The following is a 10,017-nucleotide window of genomic DNA, read 5'->3' as shown; positions in this document are numbered from 1 at the left end:
TTCTCACAAGCAAAAAGGTAATTAAAATATTTCTCAGCTCAAGCTGCTTATCTGATTAATATTTTTTTCCCCTGGCAGGAGGGCAATAAAGTATTCCTTAACTTAGGCTGTTTACTTAACTGACATTTGCTCTCAGGAAAAAGGGCAATAAAGTATTCCCTAACTCCAGCTATTTACTTAACTGACATTTGCTCTCAGGCAGGAGGGAGTCTTAGCTCCTAGCAACATCCCATTTTTAAAAATAATTATCTAGGAAGTAAAGGTCAAAACAATACTGTGTAATGATAGAGGAAAACAGTTATTTCAAGAATACTTTTTTATTGATTGCCTCATCTCATTACAATGAAAGGGATGAGTTCACATTGGAATGTGCTATTTAGAAGTAGGGCAACTCATCATTCTTGGTTTTGTTAGTCTGGTAACCATGAAGTGTCAAACCATTTTCTCTGGAAATACCACTGAAGATGTTTATGTGGAGGTAACAACAATGACCTACATCCATCTGAAAAACATAAAAGAAGAAAGAAAGATAGAGATAGAGATGAGAGAGAGAGAGAGAGAGAGAGAGAGAGAGAGAAGGAGGAGGAGGAGGAGGAGGAGGAGGAGGAGGAGGAGGAGGAGGAGGAGGAAGGAAGGAAGGAAGGAAGGAAGGAAGGAAGGAAGGAAGGAAGGAAGATTATCTTCCTGGATCTCCATGGTATGACAGATCTTCCTTCTTGTCAGGACTTGATGTGCCAAGGCTCTGCTGAAACAACACTTCTGTCCCAAGGCAGCACCAGTGAACTGAACTCCCATCCACCATTATGTTAGGAGAAAGCAAAGCTAACAGTATGACAAAAAACATATTTCTTAAACGTATTTTTTAATACCTTTTAGAAAAGAATTTTGTTCAATTTATTTGTATAAATGTTTTTGCCTAGTTGTATTTAAATGCATCATGTGTATGCAATGTCTGAAGATGTAAGAAGAGGCTGTTAAATCCCCCTCAAACTGGAGTCAGAGATGGTTGTGAGCACTACCATGTGGGTGCTGAGACCCAAACCCTGGTCCTCTGCAAGAATAGCCAGTGCTCCTAACCACTGATCCATTTCTGTATCTGGATTCGATTTATGGTACTTTTCATTAAAATCATGGCACAGATTACATTCCAGAGTTACATTTTATTTTCATGATGCCTGGAAAGGAGCAGAGAGCAGTGTTTGTTTTCGGTGATTCTGTTTTCTGACTTCTAAGTTGTGAGAAAAAAATATCATATAGTTTGATAAGAGAAAAGAAACTCAGATTGGATTTAGAGAATATGGACTGTACGGTCTCCGTATCTCTGTTGTGTTATAACCTACTTTGAGAATGCCTGCCAGGCTGCCTCCTTTGAAAGGAAAAATAAAGCAGCTTAGGTTCCATCAGGATAACACTCCCAATGGTTTGGGGGCATGAACCTGGGGCCGAGGCCATCTGGATAAGAACTGTTAATTTTTTCTTTATTGGAACAATAAACGTTTTGTGTTCTAGAGTAGATATTGTGTTCTGATATCCCTTCCTACCTTAATCTTCAAATGGTACTAACCAAAGTTTACCAGTACATATGTCATTCTGATGTGCATCATACAAAAAGTGTGTGTTCATGATGTGGGGATCTGTGTGTGTGTGTGTGTGTGTGTGTGTGTGTGTGTGTGTGTGTGATAACACTGACTTCTTGCCAGTCTGAACAAAGCTTTCAGTATTCACAAGGTAAAACAAGGTAACTATGCTGCCATCCAATGGATTTCGAGGTCTTCCAATAGCAAGTGCCTTAAAGACCAGTGGTAGAAACGAAGCTACAGTTATGGCAACAGGAAACAATCACATCAGTGCTTGAGGGAGATCGGCATCTAACCTTAATGAAGTAATTTAGTCCTTTGACGACTTTAACTTTATACTTGACCGCTTTGAATTGTTCATATTTTTCATTGGTTTTCTTTTCAAGCACTGGTTTGATCTTAAGAGGAAAAAGTAAGAGACGATGTTAGGGCAGTGTTGACTCAGTTTACCTGAGTCACAAATCTGGGGACCTCATCCTACTGAGGGTCCTCAGAGATGCTGATGAGCCAGGGCTAGCTGCTGAAGCCTCTAGCCTCTAATCTCAGAATTTGGAAGACTGAGTCAGGAAAATGTTATTCAAGAGCAGCTTTGTCTATTTAGAAAGTTCCAGGATAGTTGTAGCTACCCAATAAAACCTACCTCAAAAGTAAAAATGCACACACACACTTGAAAAAAAATAAAAACAAAGCAAAAAACCAATATAGTCCTGATTTGCAATGAAGGGCCCAAATAGGTACGTCTATGTTTGATCAGTAAATACAAAGTATTTGACACATATAAACAACACATAGTAGAGATTTTTTTCCTCTGGGGCCCTTAGGGCTACAATAATCCCCTCCAGCCTAACACTGTGTGGGGACCCAACAGACCATAATCTTGGAGGAGCAGACTGAATTTCCTGACTTAACAAGGGCTTTCTGTAGTATCTGCACCATGGTGTTCACTGTAGGGGGAATGATTGCTGTGACTGAGACAATGTTTCCTAAAAAATACACAGTTTACAAGCCTGCTTCTCTGCCTCTCAACACTTTAGTGGGAGTTGTCCCCTCAGGCTGTCGCCTGCAAGACAGGACAGATGAGTGACATCTGGGAGCTGAGCCACCACCCTGTACCTGTTCACCTGAAAGTAAAGAGGTTGGCAGCAATGCCTAATGTTCTTTTTAGTCTTAAACCTGTGATCATGAAAAGTGCTTAAGTAAGTTTTATTTTATAATGTTCCCTAGACATCTTGATTTCCTCTGCACTGTTACTTTGGGAGTAATAGAGGCCATTTCTTTCAGGCCTTTCTGTAGCTTCTACAGTTTGTAGTCAGATGTTGAAATCCTAGTAGAGACTCAGGTAATGTCCCTATGAACTAGTTGTTAGCTATGCATCTCTCAATGGTGATTTAAGTCTGAGGCTCTGCCTTCCACAGAGAAGGCAAGATTGCTGCATTTCCTCCGCTCATTCCTGCAGAGCTCCCCAGTGTGCTGAGACTGTGCAAAGGGAAAGGATAGGTTAGTTTCTTATCTGGATGACTCTTAAGCATTTTGAGTCTTGGTTTCATCAGCTAAACATAGGATGGACTGCATCCTTGCCTGCCTGGGGGCTTTCAAGATCAACTGAGAGAGATGATAGAGAAATCAAGGTTTTTAAAACAGCAAAGCTCCTTCCCAGGGTGAGGTGACTTCATTACTATCTATTTCTCCTTCTGCTTGTCTGAAATTGCAAGAAAACATTTCTATATAAATTTTATCATTGAATGTGGGAAGCCATGGTAAGGCCTTACTTTTGGCAAACACTCACCCTTGGCTCTCCTATCTACTATTCTTCTTTCTGCTTACTTTCCATGATTCACTTGTCTCAGAGCTTCAAACAAGGCCCCATAGCAACCCCCCTTAGTAACCCTTCCTCCTGATCTCTAGATTTAGCCAACATCCTGCTAGATAGATGTTTTTAGAACCCTTGGTAACAAAAAGGCTTTGTGTGAATAACTTAGTTAGACCCCACAGCTGCAGCTAGCTTCCTCCACCTGCAAAGCCCTCTTTCCTTTCCTACCCCTCCCCATATCCTGTTTTCAGAGTATATAACCCGTGTGAACAATAAAAATTTTGGCAGCTTGATCAGACTTCTTTACTTGCTGTGTCTCCTTATTTTCTCGTTCATCTCAGTCCTCTCCACAGGGTCTAAGGGTCCCACTTGATTGTCCAGCTGGCCTAGACAATTGAAGATGTGGTGGAGAGATTGTGTCATTAGCAAGATAAGCCCGTCTAGTAGCTTCCCAACTTAAAATTTATATGATCAAAGTATGTTTTATGTATGTATGAAATCCTCAAATAACTAATGAGGATATCATGCTCTAAAATTATCCTAGCCCACAGGATGACACAATCAATAGTCCTCATTACTTGGGAGGCTAGAGGAAAAAGGATTATCTGAACCTGAGAGTTTAGGATCACTTGGAAAAATAGCAAGACCTCCAGCTATTCTAGATAACCAGATGATCAACTATTTTAAAAAATCATGAAAATCTGCTGTAAATCTTTATTTCAAATAACTGTATTTTTCTGTCTATACCCATACAGCCATGGATCCTAGAACATCTCAGAGAGATTTGTTTTTTCAGTCAACATAAATATCAGCTGTGGCTCATCTTTGCTTACTTATTTTGAAACACTTTTTCTGCATGGTACTTTAGTTAGCCCTTTTAGCACTTTCTTCTTACAGGTAAATGGAGAACTTTTTCTTGGCATACTATTTTAAGGCCCTACATACCCCAAATTTTATAGGATGCTGGATATCTGGCCCTACAGAGAAGTGAAGTCATAAATAGAAGTGCCCACCCTCCCAGAGACCTTGGAAGAAATAAGGACATGCAGTCCCGTCTAGCCCTCTTTAGTCAGATATGTAATTTATCTAGAGTGACAGGTGACTCTTGTGCACATTTAAGGTTGAGAACACCAACATGATGTGAGAATTCTAATGAGATATAAAGATTTCATATTCCTCAAAAATAAAATGCTCCAAGGTATTTATTGAAATAAACCTATGAGTGAGAACTATTTAGCCTTAAATATTTAGTCAATAATTTTAGGCCTATGACTACCTCTAAAATGTTCAGTGCCCCAAGCATGAAGGCTCACATCTGTTCTACTCACATAAAACCTGATGGTGCCTAGCATGATGGCACATGCCTGTAATCCCAGCACTTGAGAAGTTGAGGCAGCAGGAGTGCCTTGAGTTTGAGGCTAGCCTGAGTTACTTGCAGGATAGACCATCTAGCAAGTCTACGTGTGAAACAAACGTAAAAACAAAAAAACAGACAACAAACCAAACTGATCTTGTCTGCCAGGATAATTTGGTTTCAGAGAAGAAAACAACATAGTATAAGAAAATAAGGTTACAGATTGCAAACCAACCTCCATAACTTGCATGCCTTTCTCTTTTATAAAACAGATAATGTGATGCATTTTTATTATTTAGATGATAGTTAAGCAACATGTATTAACTTGGTAGAAACATTGAGTTCTATTTTGACTGTGATAGTTTGGTGGGCACTGCACCCTGAAATCATCTCAGGAATCCTTAATAAACTTAGGTGCCTTCACAAATCAGCTTCAATGAGTACAACTGTGAAAATCCATCAGTAATTAAAGCTCCTGGGATCAGACATGTGAAGTGTAGAGATGATCCAGCATGAATTCACCTTCAACTACTGGGGAAACTGAGGCTGCAGTAAAGAATGAGGCTTGGCAGATTTTAATTGGGATGTTAAAATTACTCTGAAAGGCTTAATGTCCCTGTTTTAGCTGTATCAAAGTCTGAACAAAACCCATATATTTCTGGTTTTGGTGATATCTGATACTCTTACCACAGTGTCAAACTATGAATCAAATTATGATGGTTTGATTTGATACCAAGCTTTTTCCTGAACTACATTGACTCACCTTCTCAGCAGTCTCCTAGATTTCTGGTGTAGCAGGTCTGGCCTCTGACAAGCCTCCTGCAGTTATTATGATGTCTTGATTCATTGCTAGGCAGGGTGCTGAGAAGAAATGATCCAGCAAGCACTAAGAGTCAGGGTTTTATAGGTATCTGTAAACACCTCCGTAATATATTATCTCCTCAGTATCAAAGGAACTAGGAAAATGAGTGTGGCCTCAGACAAGTCTTACTGCATCCCTGAGAGGAAATGCTGAGTGGAGTTGGGGGAACATGCGTTTGGGCAAGTGAGCAAGCATGTGTATCCAGGACTCAGGTGTGGTGAGTTCTTCCCTGCACTCACTGTGCCAAAAATATCACCATGTTGTGTCATAAGAGGAGGGACATACATAACCTGAGTTTCTAATATGGTAAACCTCTAAGAGTTCTTTAAATAGAATACTTAATAATGTCAAGGCTGGTTGCTTAGGATCCACCCAACTTTATAAAGATAATAAAACTGTCTATGGTGGATTTTTACTTGTACTTTCAGAAATGTTTATCCCCAAACATGAAGAATAACATGGCAAAAACACCTTCATTTCTTCTGTTGCTGTTGATTCTCTTTGGGTTATCTTGTTCTTGTTGTTTTGTTTTGTTTTGTTTTGTTTTGTTTTGTTTTGTTTTGTTGAGTTGGGATTTCTCATTTAACAGTCCCTGGCTGTCCTGGATCTAACTTTAGATCATGTTGGTCTCGAACTCACAGAGATCTGCCTTCCTCTGTGTCCCAAGTGCTGGGATTAAAGACATGGGCCACCATGTCTTTTTTTAGAAAAGTTTGCACGTAGCGCAGCCTCACCTGGAACTCATTCTATAGTCCAGGCTGTCCTAGAACTCACTATGAATCTTGAACTTCTGACTCTTCTGCCTCCACCTGCAGAGTACTAGGATTACAGGCGTGGCCTTGAATGTCTGATCCTTATGTCTTTGCTTCCCAAGTGGTGAGATTACAGTCAATAGGTAACTTGTCAGGTAATAGCCTAACCATCTAAAAGGTAAGACTACTCTTTAGAAGAATTGCTGGGTGTCAAGAGAGGAGTGCTAGGGATGACAGGGAATTGGGCACAGCAAAGAGACACAGGCTTACTGCTCACCTATCCCTGCCCACTGGAGTGATTCCATTAGAGAAAAAGGGGGAAGACAGGTTCAGTTCTGACTGACCAAGACATATATGTCTGTTATTTTTATTGTGTTCTTCTGTATTTAAACAATCCTAGAAATCAAGATGTAGTATACATATCTATAAATAGCCAAAATCCTTTTTCCCAGGGGTTGAGATGCTGTCTTTAAAACAACAACAACAAAAACCCTGCTAAATCACCTTTCTTTAGGTTATAAAACCCAGTGTCTGGTAATGTTTGTATAACATCGGAATCTTAGGCTTCTTCTTTTAATCCTGTACTTCAACCTACACAGTCTCACTGTGTCAGCTTTGTAAATTTCTGTGAGGTTAGATTTACAGAAAAGAAATACGACTTTCTAAAAAGAAGGAAAGGGGACTTGGCTTGAGAGGCCACTGTGGAACATTCTTAGTGAGGTGCAGAGGTTTGTATCCAAATCCTCTCACGTTGACAGGATTATCTATCATGATGGTCAGCCAGAGTTCTAATAACTGATTTCACTGGAGACAGAACTTTCCCATTATGTAGTGCATGCAGGCTTTCCTAGAACTGCTCGATCATGTAGTCCATCTTGACCTTGAACTCATGAATCTGTCTCTCAAATCCTCTTGAATCTGTCTCTCAGATTCTGGGATTCTCTGCATGTGCTTCTGTGTCCAGTGCTAGCATCTGCCAACTTTAAATGGCTTGTTCTTGTAACTTTCTTTGCTCATGTTCAGACTCAGTAAATGACACACTGGGGAGGTAGCTCAGTGGTGGAGTTCTTTGCCAAACTTGCTCAGGCACTAGGTTCAATCCTTAGTATAACCAAAGAAATATTCTTTCTGAAGGCAAATCATAGAACCCTTCCCTTGAAGACAGCCATAAAACCTAAAAACCTTGTTCAAAACGTTCCATGCACTTTTGTGTAGGTCTTGACCCTGAGCAGGTTACATAACCTGCCTTGCCTGGTAGCAAGTCATAAAGTCTTTATTCTAGGAGGGTTTCTGCCTGGTACCATAGAGATGGGCCTCCTCTCAGACAGACTAAGAATCTGAACAGACCAGTCTTGCTGGTTCTCCTACCCAGTCTTGCACCAGTAGGCCATAAACCTACCTGTCTAGTCGCATTTGCAGTTAGCTGTCCATTTTGGGTCAAATAAAAACATTAAAAATGGGAAGCTGCTGTTCTTGGGTATTTAGGATTCAATTTCCAAAGTGTCCTGTGTCATTTAAAACTTTGATTACATTGCTCCATCCCACTGGTTTTTTTTTTCCTGTGCTGTCATCTGTTGTCATAGGAGTGTGAACCTTAGAAAGGAGAGGATGAGTCTCACCCTCTTGAGTGCCCATGCATGATATTCATTATAATAATTCATTTTGCCCTGAGTCAAAAGTTTGAAATATCTTTCTTTGACACACCTTTGTTTTAAAATAATTTTTCTTTTTCTGTGAAAGTATTTCACTGAGAAGCTCTGGCTGGTGTAGAAATCACTATGTAGATCAGGCTAACCTTGAACTCAAAAAATTTCTTGTGCTTCTATCTTTCACGTGCTGAGATTAAAGGCAAGCACCACCACACCTGGCTGATAACCTTAGAATGTTGGCATGGTTTGAATATGCTTGGCCCAGCAAGTGTTACTACTTGGAGGTGTGGCCTTGTTGGAGTAGGTGTGTCACTCTGGGCACGGGCTTTAAGAATCTTCTAGCTGCCTGGAAGTGAATCTTCTCCTATCAGCTTTCAGATGAAGATGTAGAACTCTCAGATCCTCCTGTACCATGCCTATCTAGATGTTCCCATGCTCCTACCTTGATGATAATGGACTGAAACTCTGAACTTGTAAGACAGCTCCAATTAAGTGTTATATGAGTTGACATGGTCTTGGTGTCTGCTCACAGCCGTAAAACCCTAAGACAAATGTCAACATCTAGTTCTCTGTAGTTTTCCATCCAATAAACACAACAAGTGCAGGAAGAACCAAGGCATGGGTTTTAAAAAAGAAAGGTGTACAATTTACACCTCACTGAAGCATGTTCAATATTGGGCCATTTAAGGTGGGAAGACCCATCCTAAATGTAGGTGGCATCATATCATGGTCCTAGACTGAACAAAAATGAGAAAGTGAGCTGAGAGCCAGCACTTGTCACTCTGCCTCCTGATACCAGACACATGAGACCAGTTGCCTCTCACCTACCACCATGCCTTCTCCATCATGACTGACTTACCATGGAATCATGAGCCCAAGTTCCAATTGTTACTGAAGTCCTGGTCTCTCAGTGTTTGAAGGTCAGTGTTTATAAGATGACAGCTAGTAGGGAGGAGTCCAGAGTTTACCCATGGAGCACTTCTTGGGTGCATGACAGCAGAGGGGCCTCATCCACAAAGTTCCATCTTGGCCAACTCACTGGGTACAAAGAGGTTGTATAGGGGAAAGCACAGGGCAGAAAAGGAAGCCTGCAGTGTGTCTGCATCATTCGTGGTGCATAGCTATATTTCCTTCTCCAAAGCATCAGAACATGTCGACAGACAGTGGACCCTCAAGCCAAGTTCCCTTTACTTCTCTTTAGACAGCCATATTTTTCTGTAAATCAAACCAGAGAGAAATCTACAGCCTGTGTCAGTTCATGTACAGGATTTTCTTTTTAAAAGCCCAAGAATCTGGTGTTATACAAAGATTACCAGACACTCTGGGTTCTGTACATCTAACAAAAGGTGATTTAGCAGATTTTTTGACAGAATCTGTCAAAAAAATTCCATCACCCTGGTAAGAAGGTATTTGGTTATTTTTAGATATGTGTGTTTCACATTGATTTCTAGTACTACTTAAATACAGAAGAACACAAGCCATGTCTTTAATCCCAGCACTTGGGAGGCAGAGGAAGTTAGATGTCTGAGTTTGAGACCAACCTGGTCTACAGAGTCAAAAAAAAAAAAAAAAAAACCAACAAAACATAAACAAAAACAAAAAACAATGAAATCAACAGTAGCAGCAGAAATAAGTTTTTGCGATTTTATTCTTCCTGTTTGGGGATAAATAGTTTAGAAACTGCAAGTAAAAATCCATCATCCACAGTTTTATTATCTTAATAAAGTTGGATAGATTCTAAGCAACCAGCCTTGACATAATTAACTATTCTCTTTAAAGAAGTCTTTGGGGTTTAACATACTTAAACTCATATTTAAAAACTCAGGTTATACATGTCCTTCCTCGTATGGCACAACAGGATGACCTTATTGGCACAGAGAGTTCAGGGAGGAACCATGTTCACCATACCTTAGTCCTGGGCACACCTACTTGCTCATGTCCAACACCTCTTTTCCCTCCAACGTCACTCTGCATTTCCTTTAAGGGATGCAGTAAGACTTGCATGAGGTCACA

At 40.3% G+C, this 10,017-nt stretch overlaps 1 pseudogene; it reads right to left on the bottom strand.

Moving 5' to 3' along the window:
- Positions 1–376: 376 nt before the first annotated feature.
- LOC117718122 (stefin-2-like) lies at positions 377–5,591 on the bottom strand (annotated as a pseudogene).
- Between the last annotated feature and the right edge of the window lie 4,426 nt (positions 5,592–10,017).

This window comes from Arvicanthis niloticus, chromosome 12, assembly GCF_011762505.2.
Source record: "Arvicanthis niloticus isolate mArvNil1 chromosome 12, mArvNil1.pat.X, whole genome shotgun sequence".
In the NCBI taxonomy this organism is placed as follows: Eukaryota; Metazoa; Chordata; class Mammalia; order Rodentia; family Muridae; genus Arvicanthis; species Arvicanthis niloticus.
This window is presented reverse-complemented; position numbering and strand designations above follow the sequence as displayed.